Source organism: Crinia signifera, chromosome 19, assembly GCF_055691185.1.
Source record: "Crinia signifera chromosome 19, ASM5569118v1, whole genome shotgun sequence".
NCBI lineage: Eukaryota > Metazoa > Chordata > Amphibia > Anura > Myobatrachidae > Crinia > Crinia signifera.
In genome coordinates, this window is record NC_139226.1 from 11,614,858 (window position 1) to 11,628,861 (window position 14,004).

Here is a 14,004-nt window from a genome sequence, read left to right on the forward strand (position 1 = left end):
GTGTATACATATGTAGTTAATTAGTCAATTTAGGCTCAGTAATTGGCATGAAAAAAGTTGTCAGATAAAGAAGCAGGGAGGAAAATCTCCTTTAAAACCGCTGCTGCTTGCACGGAGATGCACCTGTGCCTTTATTGCAAGTGAGCGAGTGCATGCGGATTTATTATGCCCACTGAAGGAGTCAGAGGGCTTCTGCTGTTGGGGCTCAGCGTGAAACCCCTGGTTAACACTGGGTCATTGCAGGGAAGTTATGCACACATGAGTCCCAATGAGAGAGTCCAGAAAAACTGTAGATATAGTATATCAGGGGTAATACCTCCACCTAGTCACGGGTGCTGCTTTCTACCCATATACCTCAGGCATTGGTGGGAAAATGAGCGACCCCTGACCAGGGAGGGAGAACCAGGAAAAGTGAAACTACGATAAGCCTCACTCAAAGTCTGAAAAATAGAAAAAAGATAGAAAAAGATATATAATGCTTAAACAGGTAATTAACCTTAGGTACTGGGTATAGGTTACTATAAGTACGATAGCTGTCTTACACTGTAGACACTAAATAGGCATACATCAGTTTTGTTAAGTGGAATCCACAGTAAGGAATCATTTCCCAATTCCCATATCGATTTATACAAAAGAGAGCTGAGGTCAGATAATGGTTCTATACTATAATGCTGCCTTTCCAGTAGCAGATTTGCATTTTGCTAACTAGCACTCACTGACAAATTAGGCTCCGTTAATTACAGCGTATATGACACAGTTCAAAATTTCAAGACAGTGCTTTATAGCTATAGTCTAATACAAAGAAAACTTAAGAATGCTTCTACACATTTGAACTTATGTTCTATAGACATGTAGGCACTGTGTCAGTTGTAATATTAGTGAGCCCAGAGGCAGCCAGTATACTTACTTGGGAAAAAAAAGAAAATAATGACAGCACCTGGACTACTGCAGCCTACCAATACCTAAAGATTCCTGAAACCTTTAACCATACAAACAAATTACAAAAAGTGGTGTTGGTTATGGCGCTGCAGTCCCCTTTATGGCAGGATAGTGGGGTTCTATCACCAATGGGAAATGTATCCTCAATTCTTCCGTCCAGTCGATTAGAAAGAATATCAGACTGACCTGGGAGAATTTCCCTATGTGCATGTAAAGGTTTCTTTGCACTTCTCTCAACTTCTGTATATACAATGGATAGCCAGATAAGATCCCACACACAGGAGCCCCTTGAGATATGCACTCACCAGGATTAAGTGCCCTATGTGCACTGAAAGGTATCTTTGTATCCGACCCTATTCATCACAGGACACAAGTGGACCGCTGACTTCCAGATGTAAATGGTAAAACTCCAAATTTATTTTCCAAAACGGTATATCAGATAAAAACAGATAAAAAATGTGGGAAGGGAATCCCTAGGCAAGTGGTGGTCTGGATACCTTCCAATCCGGATAGAAGGCCACCCAGTCGCTGAAGATAACAAAACAGCACCTACCACAAGCCTCTGGGGTATTCTCTTTCTCCTCCAACCACCTGACCTACAGCACCTGGTGTTCCCATGTGGTCTCCCACCCAAGTACTAACCAGGCCCAACACTGCTTAGCTTCCAAGATCAGGCGAGATTGGGCCTATCCAATGTGGTATGGCTGATCTTGGAAGCTAAGCAGTGTTGGGCCTGGTTAGTACTTGGGTGGGAGACCACATGGGAACACCAGGTGCTGTAGGTCAGGTGGTTGGAGGAGAAAGAGAATACCCCAGAGGCTTGTGGTAGGTGCTCTTTTGTTATCTTCAGCGACTGGGTGGCCTTCTATCCGTATTGGAAGGTTTCCAGACCACCACTTGCCTAGGGATTCCCTTCCCACATTTTTTATCTGTTTTTATCTGATGTACCGTTTTGGAAAATAAATTTGGAGTTTTACCATTTACATCTGGAAGTCAGCGGTCCACTTGTGTCCTGTGATGAAAAGGGTCGGATACAAAGATACCTTTCAGTGCACATAGGGCACTTAATCCTGGTGAGTGCATATCTCAAGGGGCTCCTGTGTGTGGGATCTTATCTGGCTATCCATTGGGTACTTGTGAGTTATCCGGGCGTCCGATTTTAAAATTGTATGCCTTAAGTTAAGGCATACAATCAGATGCGATGCGATACGATATCGCATCGCATCGCATCGCATGCGACCATCGGATGCGATGACCCGATTTTTCCATAGGAATCAATGTTAAAATGGACTGAGTCCATTTTAACATGGAATTCAATGGGAAAAAGGGGTCCTTTTCATACCCCTACTATCCAAGTGGGCATGCAGTTGGATATAAACCTGTGGCGAGCGTAGCGAGCCACCGAGCCCGAAGCGTGGCGAGCGAAGCGAGCCCCGCGAGGGGACGGTATTCCGTGTCCCCTCGCGGGGCTCGCTACGCTCGCCACGCTTCGGGCTCGGTGGCTCGCTACGCTCGCCACAGGTTTATATCCAACTCCATGCCCACTTGGATAGTAGGGGTATGAAAAGGACCCCTTTTTCCCATTGAATTCCATGTTAAAATGGACTCAGTCCATTTTAACATTGATTCCTATGGAAAAATCGGGTCATCGCATCGCATCCGATGGTCGCATGCGATGCGATGCGATGTCCCGATCCGACCCGATTTTAAAATCGGACGCCCGGATAACTCACAAGTACCATCCATTGTGTATACAGAAGTTGAGAGAAGTGCAAAGAAACCTTTACATGCACATAGGGAAATTCTCCCAGGTCAGTCTGATATTCTTTCTAATCGACTGGACGGAAGAATTGAGGATACATTTCCCATTGGTGATAGAACCCCACTATCCTAGCCAGTATACTTACCTTAGTCTCTGCAACCTGCCAGAGGACTGTCTGATGTACTCAAAAAGGCTCCCGGTCCACTCTTGTATAAGGCGAGTGTCGGGGGGACAGCTAGCTTCCAATTTGTGGCTGTCCGGTAGAGATTTCCCCTGTGAATGTTGTTAGTGAGCCGGGATCTGTGTGCGGTTACCCTGCAGCTCTAGGAGACGCGCACGTGGGCTGGGGGTTAGCCCGTCTCCGTCCCGTTCCGGGAGGGGAGCAATTGCCGGTTCCTTAGTAAGTGTGTGGAGCGCAGCTGATGTGTGCCGCTCAAGGCGGTAGCTGGGTGAAAGGGTTCAGACGGCCGTTTCGCTGTTGCTTCGTCAGTGTGGGAGTGTCCCACTGATGTTGGTTATATTAAGTCTGAGGGCCAATGGGATGAGTCCCACGTTGAGGGGCTGTGTAGTGAATTCAAGCGCACCTGATGAATTAACAGCTTACATAGGTTGCTAAGTAATGGTGCACCTGAAGGTGAGATTAATATGATTTGGACTTTTATCATGCGGCTTGATATGATATATCTATTTGTTTTTTTATATAATAATGAATTAGATAGCAGTGCACTGCAAATTGGAAGCTAGCTGTCCCCCCCCGACACCCGCCTTATACAAGAGTGGACCGGGAGCCTTTTTGAGTACATCAGACAGTCCTCTGGCAGGCTGCAGAGACTAAGGTAAGTATACTGGCTGCCTCTGGGCTCACTAATATTACAACTGACACAGTGCCTACATGTCTATAGAACATAAGTTCAAATGTGTAGAAGCCTCCTTATGTGTTCTTTGTATTAGACTATAGCTATAAAGCACTGTCTTGAAATTTTGAACTGTGTCATATACGCTGTAATTAACGGAGCCTAATTTGTCAGTGAGTGCTACTTAGCAAAATGCAAATCTGCTACTGGAAAGGCAGCATTATAGTATAGAACCATTATCTGACCTCAGCTCTCTTTTGTATAAATCGATATGGGAATTGGGAAATAATTCCTTACTGTGGATTCCACTTAACAAAACTGATGTATGCCTATTTAGTGTCTACAGTGTAAGACAGCTATCGTACTTATAGTAACCTATACCCAGTACCTAAGGTTAATTACCTGTTTAAGCATTATATATCTTTTTCTATCTTTTTTCTATTTTTCAGACTTTGAGTGAGGCTTATCGTAGTTTCACTTTTCCTGGTTCTCCCTCCCTGGTCAGGGGTCGCTCATTTTCCCACCAATGCCTGAGGTATATGGGTAGAAAGCAGCACCCGTGACTAGGTGGAGGTATTACCCCTGATATACTATGGGCGGTATTCAATGTGAATACCGGCGAGGTGCAGCGAATCCTGTTTAGGATTCGCTGCACATTCGCCACGTTCCGGAGCCTCGCCGGCTCCGGTATTCAACGAGTCAGGGGCTCGCTGCCCCTGACCGGCGAATATGAGCTCCTGCGGCGAATGCCGCAGGGAGCCTGAGGACTGTGGCAGGCAGGGAGATGGAAGTCTCTCTGCCTGCCCCAGAGTGTATGTGGGGGGGAGGTGGGCTCCCCGGGTGCCAGGCAGCACAGGCTGCCCCCTGGGGGTGCCAGCAGGGGACCGGGTATATTCACTACACCCGATCATGCATATGTAACGATCGGGTGCAGTGAATATATGAATATCTAATGAGCGGCTTGGCTCCGGCGCCCCCTGCTGGCTGGTCAGTGTAAAAATATATATATATATATATTTAAAAAAAAAAAAAAAATATATATATATATATATATATATATATATATATATTCATGTGCTTACAGCACATGAATAAAAATAGCATGCCCCTCCTCAGAATAAAATTCTTGAATTTTTGACACCAAATGTAAAAAACTAAACACTTTATTTTAGAAGTTCACATTCCACTTCACCATAAAAAGATAGCGATTGCTACTCGGTGAATCATGGCGAAAAAAACCTTGAAATGTATTCGCCATCTGGTCATTGAATAGGGTGATTCACCGTTTTTGTCAAAAATTCGCCTTACAGCACAAAATCGCTATAAAAACCTGGCATCAGCCTCATTGAATACTGCCCATTATCTACAGCCTTTCTGGACTCTCTCATTGGGACTCATGTGTGTATAACTTCCCTGCAATGACCCAGTGTTAACCAGGGGTTTCACGCTGAGCCCCAACAGCAGAAGCCCTCTGACTCCTTCAGTGGGCATAATAAACCCGCATGCACTCGCTCACTTGCAATAAAGGCACAGGTGCATCTCCGTGCAAGCAGCAGCAGTAGCAGCGGTTTTAAAGGAGATTTTCCTCCCTGCTTCTTTATCTGACAACTTTTCTCATGCCAATTACTGAGCCTAAATTGACTAATTAACTACATATGTGTACACTATAGCACAAGAAGGCACCTCTTGTTTTGATCCACCAAAGTTCTAAGGAGTTACGTTCCGGTATCCTTAATAAGGAAAGTGGCCTAAAGATTAATAGCCACATACGGCACTGATGTCTATCTCATTATATCTATTGTATATCATTTTTTGAGATACTTAATGTGTTAACAGGAAGACCGCTTTGTATAATAGAAGATTGTATATTGACAAGTTGTTGAATCTACTAGATATCCAGCCTCTTCTATCTATAACAGAAATCTGGTTTCCTGGTATCAGGGATACTTTTCCCTCTATTGTCAGTTGTGTGTGATTATACATAATAGCAGTCCTTTATATACTCTGAAACATTTTGTCCTGTTGGTATTGTCTAGTTATCTGAAATAAATGCGACAGTTGTGGTGACTAAATACTGGAAACCATAGGACATCGGTGAGACATTAGACTGATATATTGTATTGTAATTTCATTACAAACTCCTGATATATGTGTAATTGTCATATGCAGCATCTCAGTGTAATACCAGCAACCACAAGACTGCATAGTAATAGGACACTGTGCTGACAACAGCATTGCAACATTGTTCTAAACTCTTTGCTTCTGTGTTACTACTTACAGTATATCAGTAATTTGATGTAACAATAATAAGTGGGATAATACCACATTAGAAGCATATCTAATATTCCCTTATAAGGTATATTTTCGCTAGCTTGCGATCAAGTACATGTAGCTAAATGATATAATAGTACAGCAGCTACTAAACACACGTTTACAGTAATAGTGACTGTTATACTTCTTCTTTTTTGGCAGCACCAAAGCTACAACACAGACAGTAACTGTGACTATCATATAGAAATTTGAAATTTTTCTTTTTTCCTGTCCAGGAGATAGTCTCTCTGACAGGCAATATATGTTTTATGTTTGTATGTAAAATTGTACTTGTCCTTATGGTTGGCTCCCAATATTTTAATTGATAACCTAATAAAAGCTAATTAATTATACTTAACAAACCAAGTTGTGCCCCTAAAAGAGAGAGTTCTTCTTCTTTTCTTCTTTGTTGCATCATATCACTCTCTAGGGAGCACCTCCACACACATAAATAATTGACAGATACGTTAGTATCTAATTATACATCTTCGTATTGTGGAACCACATACTCAGACATACACTTTTCTCAGTGTAATTGTCAGCAGGGGCGGATCCAGGATAAAATGACAGGGGGGGCACCATGATAAAAGAGGGTTTAGGTGGGGGAGGGGCGGTGTTAGTGGTGCCAGTGTACATGCTAAGAGAGCGGTGGGAATGGGATTAAAAATAGGCCCTGGCATTTAAAGTACGCAGGCCCACCATGGTGACAAAAGTGAAGGATGTAGTTGTGCGCGCGCCGAAGGCGCGCTCTGGAAAATGGGGTGTGGCCATTCAACAGGGGGCATGTCCTTGAGTGTAGTGTACAACACCATATACAACTTCTATACTTTATGCAACAAAATACTAGGCCCCATTATACTTGCCCCTTACACATGATGCCAAATGGAATGAGCCAAAATTCACATAATGCCACACGGATTGAGCCAAAATTCAAATAATGCCACACAGATTGTGTCAAAATTCACATCAAGCCACACAGATTGAGCCAAAATTCACATAATGCCACATGGATTGAGCCAAAATTCAAATAGTGCCACATGGATTGTGTCAAAATTCACATAATGCCACATGGATTGAGCCAAAATTTACATAATAACACACGGATTGAGCCAAAATAAACATAATGCCACACGGATTGAGCCAAAATTTACATAATAACACATGGATTGATCCAAAATTCACATAATGCCAAATGGATTGAGCCAAAATAAACATAATGCCATATGGATTGTGTCAAAATTCACATAATGCCACATGGATTGATCCAAAATTCACATAATGCCAAATGGATTGAGCCAAAATCAACATAATGCCATATGGATTGTGTCAAAATTCACATAATGCCACAAGGATTGAGCCAAAATTCACATAATGCCACACGGATTGCGACAAAATTCACATAATGCCACACGGATTGTGACAAAATTCACATAATGCCACACGGATTGTGACAAAATTCACATAATGCCACACGGATTGAGCCAAAATTCGGTACTTGTTTCCTATCTGGGCGCCCACTAAGTTAATTGCGCACCATGCTATTCTCCGTAGAGAAATCTGATCGCATCGCATCGTACACATACACGATATTGAACGATGCGATGCGATCCGATTCGATTTCCCATAGGAAACAATGTTAAATGGATCAATTTACCCAAATCAGCATAGGGAAGAATGGTAAATGGGCCAGAAACCCCCAAAAAACCCACAGAGCAGTGGAATGTCCCCCCAAAAGTAGTTGACGCCACCCCGCCATCAACGTGAACCCGAAGCGTGGCGAGCGCAGCGAGCCCGCGAGGGGCGGCGGTACGCGTCCTCCGACCTTTTCATGCCCTACTATCCACTAGGGCGTGGAGTGAGAATAGAATAGTGTGGCGAGCGCAGCGTGCCACCGAGCCCGAAGCGTGGCGAGCGCAGCGAGCCCCGCGAGGGGACGCGGATACCTTCACAGGTAAACGCGTCCCTTCGCGGGCTTCCCAGGTGTCCGCGTCGCCATGGACACCTGGGAAGCCCGCGAGGGGACGCGTATAACTGTGAAGGTATCCGCGTCCCCTCGCGGGGCTCGCTGCGCTCGCCACGCTTCGGGCTCGGTGGCTCGCTGCGCTCGCCACACTATTCTATTCTCACTCCACGCCCTAGTGGATAGTAGGGCATGAAAAGGTCGGAGGCGCTCGCCACGCTTCGGGTTCACGTTGATGGCGGGGTGGCGTCAACTACTTTTGGGGGGACATTTCAATGTTCATGGGTGTTTTTGGCCCATTTACTATTGTTCCTATTATAATTTGGCTAAATTGAGCCATTTCACATTGTTTCCTATGGGAAATCGAATCGGATCGCATCGCATCGTTCAATATCGTGTATGTGTACGATGCGATGCGATCCGATTTCAGTACGGTGCTGTACGTAGAAAACCTGGGCGCCCAGATAGGAAACAAGTACCCAAAATTCACATAATGCCACACGGATTGAGCCAGAATTCACATAATGCCACACAGATTAAGCAAAAATTCACAATACGTTTCATAAACAGGAACATTGTCCACCAAAGGCGCGCATTAAACATTTACACCATAATGTCCATTACACGTTAAGTTACACGCCATTATGTCCATTATGTATTATGTCAAACACCATAATGCCTATTAAACATTATGCTACATAAGTGCTGCTTATCTACATGCTCATTGCCAAGGGTTCCATGCTCATTGACAGAGGTTCCATGCTCATTGCCATGTGGGATTACATGCTCATTGCCAAGGGGAATACATGCTCGCGGTAAATGGGGGACAGCCGCCAGGCAGAAGCGATAGCCACTGACAGTGGCAGAGCCTGGCTGTATTCAGAGCACTGCAGGCCCCGGCTATTTGAAATAATACCCCTTTCACACCAGAAAATTCATTCCCAGGTTGGCCCCTTTTACACCAGCCTAGTCCCTGCATTTTCTGGTGTGAGGGGGAGAGAAAATCACCCCTCCCCCCCCCTTTAACCAGTTATCCTATTTAACCGGCTATATCTTCGGAACCAACTGATCCATTTACATGAGACAAGTATCATATTGAAGAACTTTTGAGTGGGCTTTGACTTTTGGTCCAGTGAAACTGGAACGTTTGGTTCCAGAGTAATCTGCCCTCAAAGAACATGAACAGCCATGAAATTACATTTCAAAAATAAAAAAATTAGTTTACACTAGGGTGGCCAATCCCGGGATCGGGATCGGCGGGATCCCGGGATTTGGCCCCCAAAATGCCGGGATTTCAATCCCGGGATTGGAGATTCCAATCCCGGGATTTCGGGATTAGACTACGCATGCGCAGTCTAATTCCGGACAGCGTCTGAGCACTCGCTCAGACGCTGCCCGGCTTCTCCCATACCCGGCGTGCGGCCTGCGCAGTGTGATGAGGTCAGCTGTCACGCTGCGCAGGCCACACAGCCGCCCACACGCCCAGCAACCCGGCTCAAAACACCTTATCAGTCCAGCACAGTGCACGCCCGCCCAGCTACCCGCCCGCCCACCCAGCTACCCGCCCGCCCAGCTACCCATCCAAGCTACATGACCGCCTGCCCAGCTACCCGACCGCCCACCCAGCTTCCCGACCACCCGTCCACCCCCCTGCCCAGCTACCCGACCTCCGGACATACACGGCTCCCAGCAACCCGGCTAGCAGACATACCTGCAGCTCACCTGGCTCCCAGCAATGTCTGCATGCTCGCCCACCCACCCAGCACCCGCAAATGTAAGTACTGTGAATGTGCAGGGTGGCCGGGGCGTTTTTTTCAAATTAGGGAAGCCAATCCCGGGATCCCGGGAATCCCGGGATTGAGCATTTTTCAATCCCGAATCCCGGGATTGAAAAAATGCCCCGGGATTGGCTTCCCTAGTTTACACGTAATATCTCTGGAATCGATTGACCAATATGGACCTGGTATCATATTGAAGGCCCAGCGATTTGGAATTGAATGAGATCAACCACAAGCTTCTGTGATGCCAGGGGGGGAACTGGCAGCCGTCGGAACCGGGTCGGAATTGACGGGTCCCATATTATCCTATGGGGAAAAAACGTTACAGCTTTGCCAGGCGATATCTCTGGTTTCCGGGGGGCTAGAAACACAGGGCTGGGCTTGTTGGAAAGCCCTGGTCCTCAGCTACAAAATGAAATGACAGGGGGGCACGTGCCCGGGTGCCCCCCCCCCTGAATCCGCCACTGATTGTCAGTGACACTAGTGCAAAGACAACCCCCCCCCTCCCCCTTTTCCCAGGTAATTATACTATATAACACACCGTAATGTCCATCACATACTATATAACACACCGTAATGCCCATTACATACCATATAACACACCGTAATGCCCATTACATACTATATAACACCATAATGCCCATTACATACTATATAACACACCGTAATGCCCATTACATACTATATAACACCATAATGCCCATTACATACTATATAACACACCGTAATGCCCATTACATACTATATAACACACCGTAATGCCCATAATGCCCCTTTCAGACCGCACTTTGTAAACGGTATATTGCCGTTTTTTTACCGTTTTAAAACGGTAATCTGTGCGGTCTGAAAGGTGCAGGACCACTTAACCGGTTAGAAAATACCGTTTTTTCTAACCGGTTAAAATGCAGGGTCCTACCCGTTTCAGAACCAGTATTTTAGGCTCAAAATCGGGTCTGAAACGGTATTTAGGACCCAGCCAATGAGCTGGGTCCTAAATTCAGCGCAGTAAATATATAATGAGCGCTCATTAAATATTCACAGCACTGGAGCCGCCCCGTGCCCCCCCCCGTGTCGACCTACCCCCCGTGCAGCCGGTACCTCCGTTGTGGATCCCGGCACTGCAGTTCTGTATGGTCGGAAGCACTTATGAAAAAAAGTGTCTTTCAGAAAATGGCTGCCCCATAGGAAAACCTGTTTAAAAAAACTGTCTTTCGTATGGAGGCAGACATTTTCCAAAAGTCACTTTTCTTATAAGAAAAGTGACTTTTTAGAAAATGGCTGCCCCCATACGGGTTTTCCTATGGGGCAGCCATTTTCTGAAAGACACTTTTTTTCATAAGTGCTTCCGACCATACTGAACTGCAGTGCCGGGATCCACAACGGAGGTGTACTGGCTGCACGGGGGTAGGTCGACACGCGCGGGGGGCGTGGACACGCGCGGGGGCGTCGACACGCGCGCGGGGGGAGGGGGGAGCTGCACGGAGGGGAGGGTCAAAAAATCGGCACTTAAACGGTAATATACCGTTTAAGAGCTGCGGTGTGAAAGGGGTTTTATCTGGCAGACCCGTTTTTGGAAACGTTTTCGAATACAGGGTCAAAGCCAGTTATGCGGTCTGAAAGCAGCATTACATACTATATAACATATTATATAACACACCGTATATATGGTATGGTTACATACTATATAACACACTGTGATGCCCATTACATACTATATAACACACCGTAATTCCCATCACATACTATATAACACACCGTAATGCCCATTACATACTATATAACACACCGTAATGCCCATTACATACTATATAACACACCGTAATGCCCATTACATACTATATAACACACCGTAATGCCCATTACATACTATATAACACACCGTAATGCCCATTACATACTATATAACACACCGTAATGCTCCATTACATACTATATAACACACCGTAATGCCCATTACATACTATATAACACACCGTAATGCCCATTACATACTATATAACACACCGTAATGCCCACTACATACTATATAACACACGGTAATGCCCACTACATACTATATAACACACGGTAATGCCCATTACATATTATATAACACACCGTAATGCCCATTACATACTATATAACACACCGTTATGCCCATTACATACTATATAACACACCGTAATGCCTATTACATACTATATAACACACCGTAATGCCCATTACATACTATATAACACACCATAATGCCCATCACATACTATATAACACACCATAATGCCCATTACATACTATATAACACCGTAATGCCCATTACATACTATATAACACACCGTAATGCCCAATTTTTTTTTTTAAATGCTTTTTATTGAAATTTTCAAGAAAAAAGAGATACAAAGTCATTTAAACAAGTAAGCATTTGTCAGCAGTTGAGTACAGTTATTACAGGAACAACGTTTTTCACATTTTGTATAAGGAGAATTTGCATGTACTATTTTTCTAAAATAAAAGCTATATAAAGACATTTCTATCTTGTTATGTGTTTGACTATCAATCTATCATAGAAGTATATATCTCGTCATGTCTTCCACATTTTATTACAGCATCCTAAATAAAATGTAGCAATATAGATCATTATATTAATAATAATAGCAATAATGATAGGCCTCTGTTTTTTTTTTTTTTTTTTTTATAATAGATAGCCTATAGGCATTTTACTGCTAGAAAAATCAACAATGAGATACGTTGTGCTACATTTCTGTGGTTTATAGACCCAACACTGACAAATATAACATAAATAAAACAACCTTGACTTAACAATGACAAAGACAGAAATAGAGTAAAGGTATACGATAAGAATAGGAGGGGGAGGGGGGGAGTCAGGACCGAGGTTTGTTATGTTTACATTATGCATATAGTTGATTTGATCAGTTCTCAACAATGGTTACTTCTATATTACATAACAAAGAAAAGCGAGAGGTGTAAAAGTCATAAATACATATGACCTTCAGCTGCGGTCACATTCTGGGGTTTATTGGCATTTAACTAAGGTAACTGCAGTGCCGGGATCCACAACGGAGGTGTACTGGCTGCACGGGGGTAGGTCGACACGCGCGGGGGGCGTCGACACGCGCACGGGGGGGAGGGGGGAGCTGCACGGAGGGGAGGGGAGGGCTGAAGGCTGCACTGGCTTTGACCCTGTATTTGGAAAGTTTCCAAAAACGGGTCTGCCAGTGTCAAAAAATCGGCACTTAAACAGTAATATACCGTTTAAGAGCTGCGGTGTGAAAGGGGTTTTATCTGGCAGACCAGTTTTTGGAAACGTTTTTAAATACAGGGTCAAAGCCAGTTATGCGGTCTGAAAGCAGCATTACATACTATATAACATATTATATAACACACCGTATATATGGTATTTTTACATACTATATAACACACTGTGATGCCCATTACATACTATATAACACACCGTAATGCTCCATTAAATACTATATAACACACCGTAATGCCCATTACATATTATATAACACACCGTAATGCCCATTACATACTATATAACACACTGTAATGCCCATTACATACTATATAACACACCGTAATGCCCATTACATACTATATAACACACCGTAATGCCCATTACATACTATATAACACACCGTAATGCCCATTACATACGATATAACACTCCGTAATGCCCATTACATACTATATAACACACCGTAATGCCCATTACATACTATATAACACTCCGTAATGCCCATTACATACTAAATAACACACTGTAATGCCCATTACATACTATATAACACCGTAATGCCCATTACATACTATATAACACACCGTAATGCCCATTACATACTATATAACACACCGTAAAGCCCATTACATACTATATAACACACCGTAATGCCCATTACATACTATATAACACACCGTAATGCCCATTACATACTATATAACACACCGTAATGCCCATTACATACGATATAACACTCCGTAATGCCCATTACATACGATATAACACACCGTAATGCCCATTACATACTATATAACACTCCGTAATGCCCATTACATACTATATAACACACCGTAATGCCCATTACATACTATATAACACACCGTAATGCCCATTACATACTATATAACACACCGTAATGCCCATTACATACTATATAACACACTGTACCACCCATTACATACTATATAACACACTGTAATGTCCATTACATACTATATAACACACCGTAATGCCCATTACATACTATATAACACACCGTAATGCCCATTACATACTATGTAACACACCGTAATGCCCATTACATACTATATAACACACTGTAATGCCCATTACATACTATATAACACACCGTAAAGCCCATTACATACTATATAACACACCGCAATGCCCATTACATACTATAT

At 43.8% G+C, this 14,004-nt stretch overlaps 1 pseudogene; it reads right to left on the reverse strand.

Annotated features, from left to right (window-relative positions):
- Positions 1-1,532: 1,532 nt before the first annotated feature.
- On the reverse strand, positions 1,533-1,651 carry LOC146044225 (5S ribosomal RNA; annotated as a pseudogene).
- Between the last annotated feature and the right edge of the window lie 12,353 nt (positions 1,652-14,004).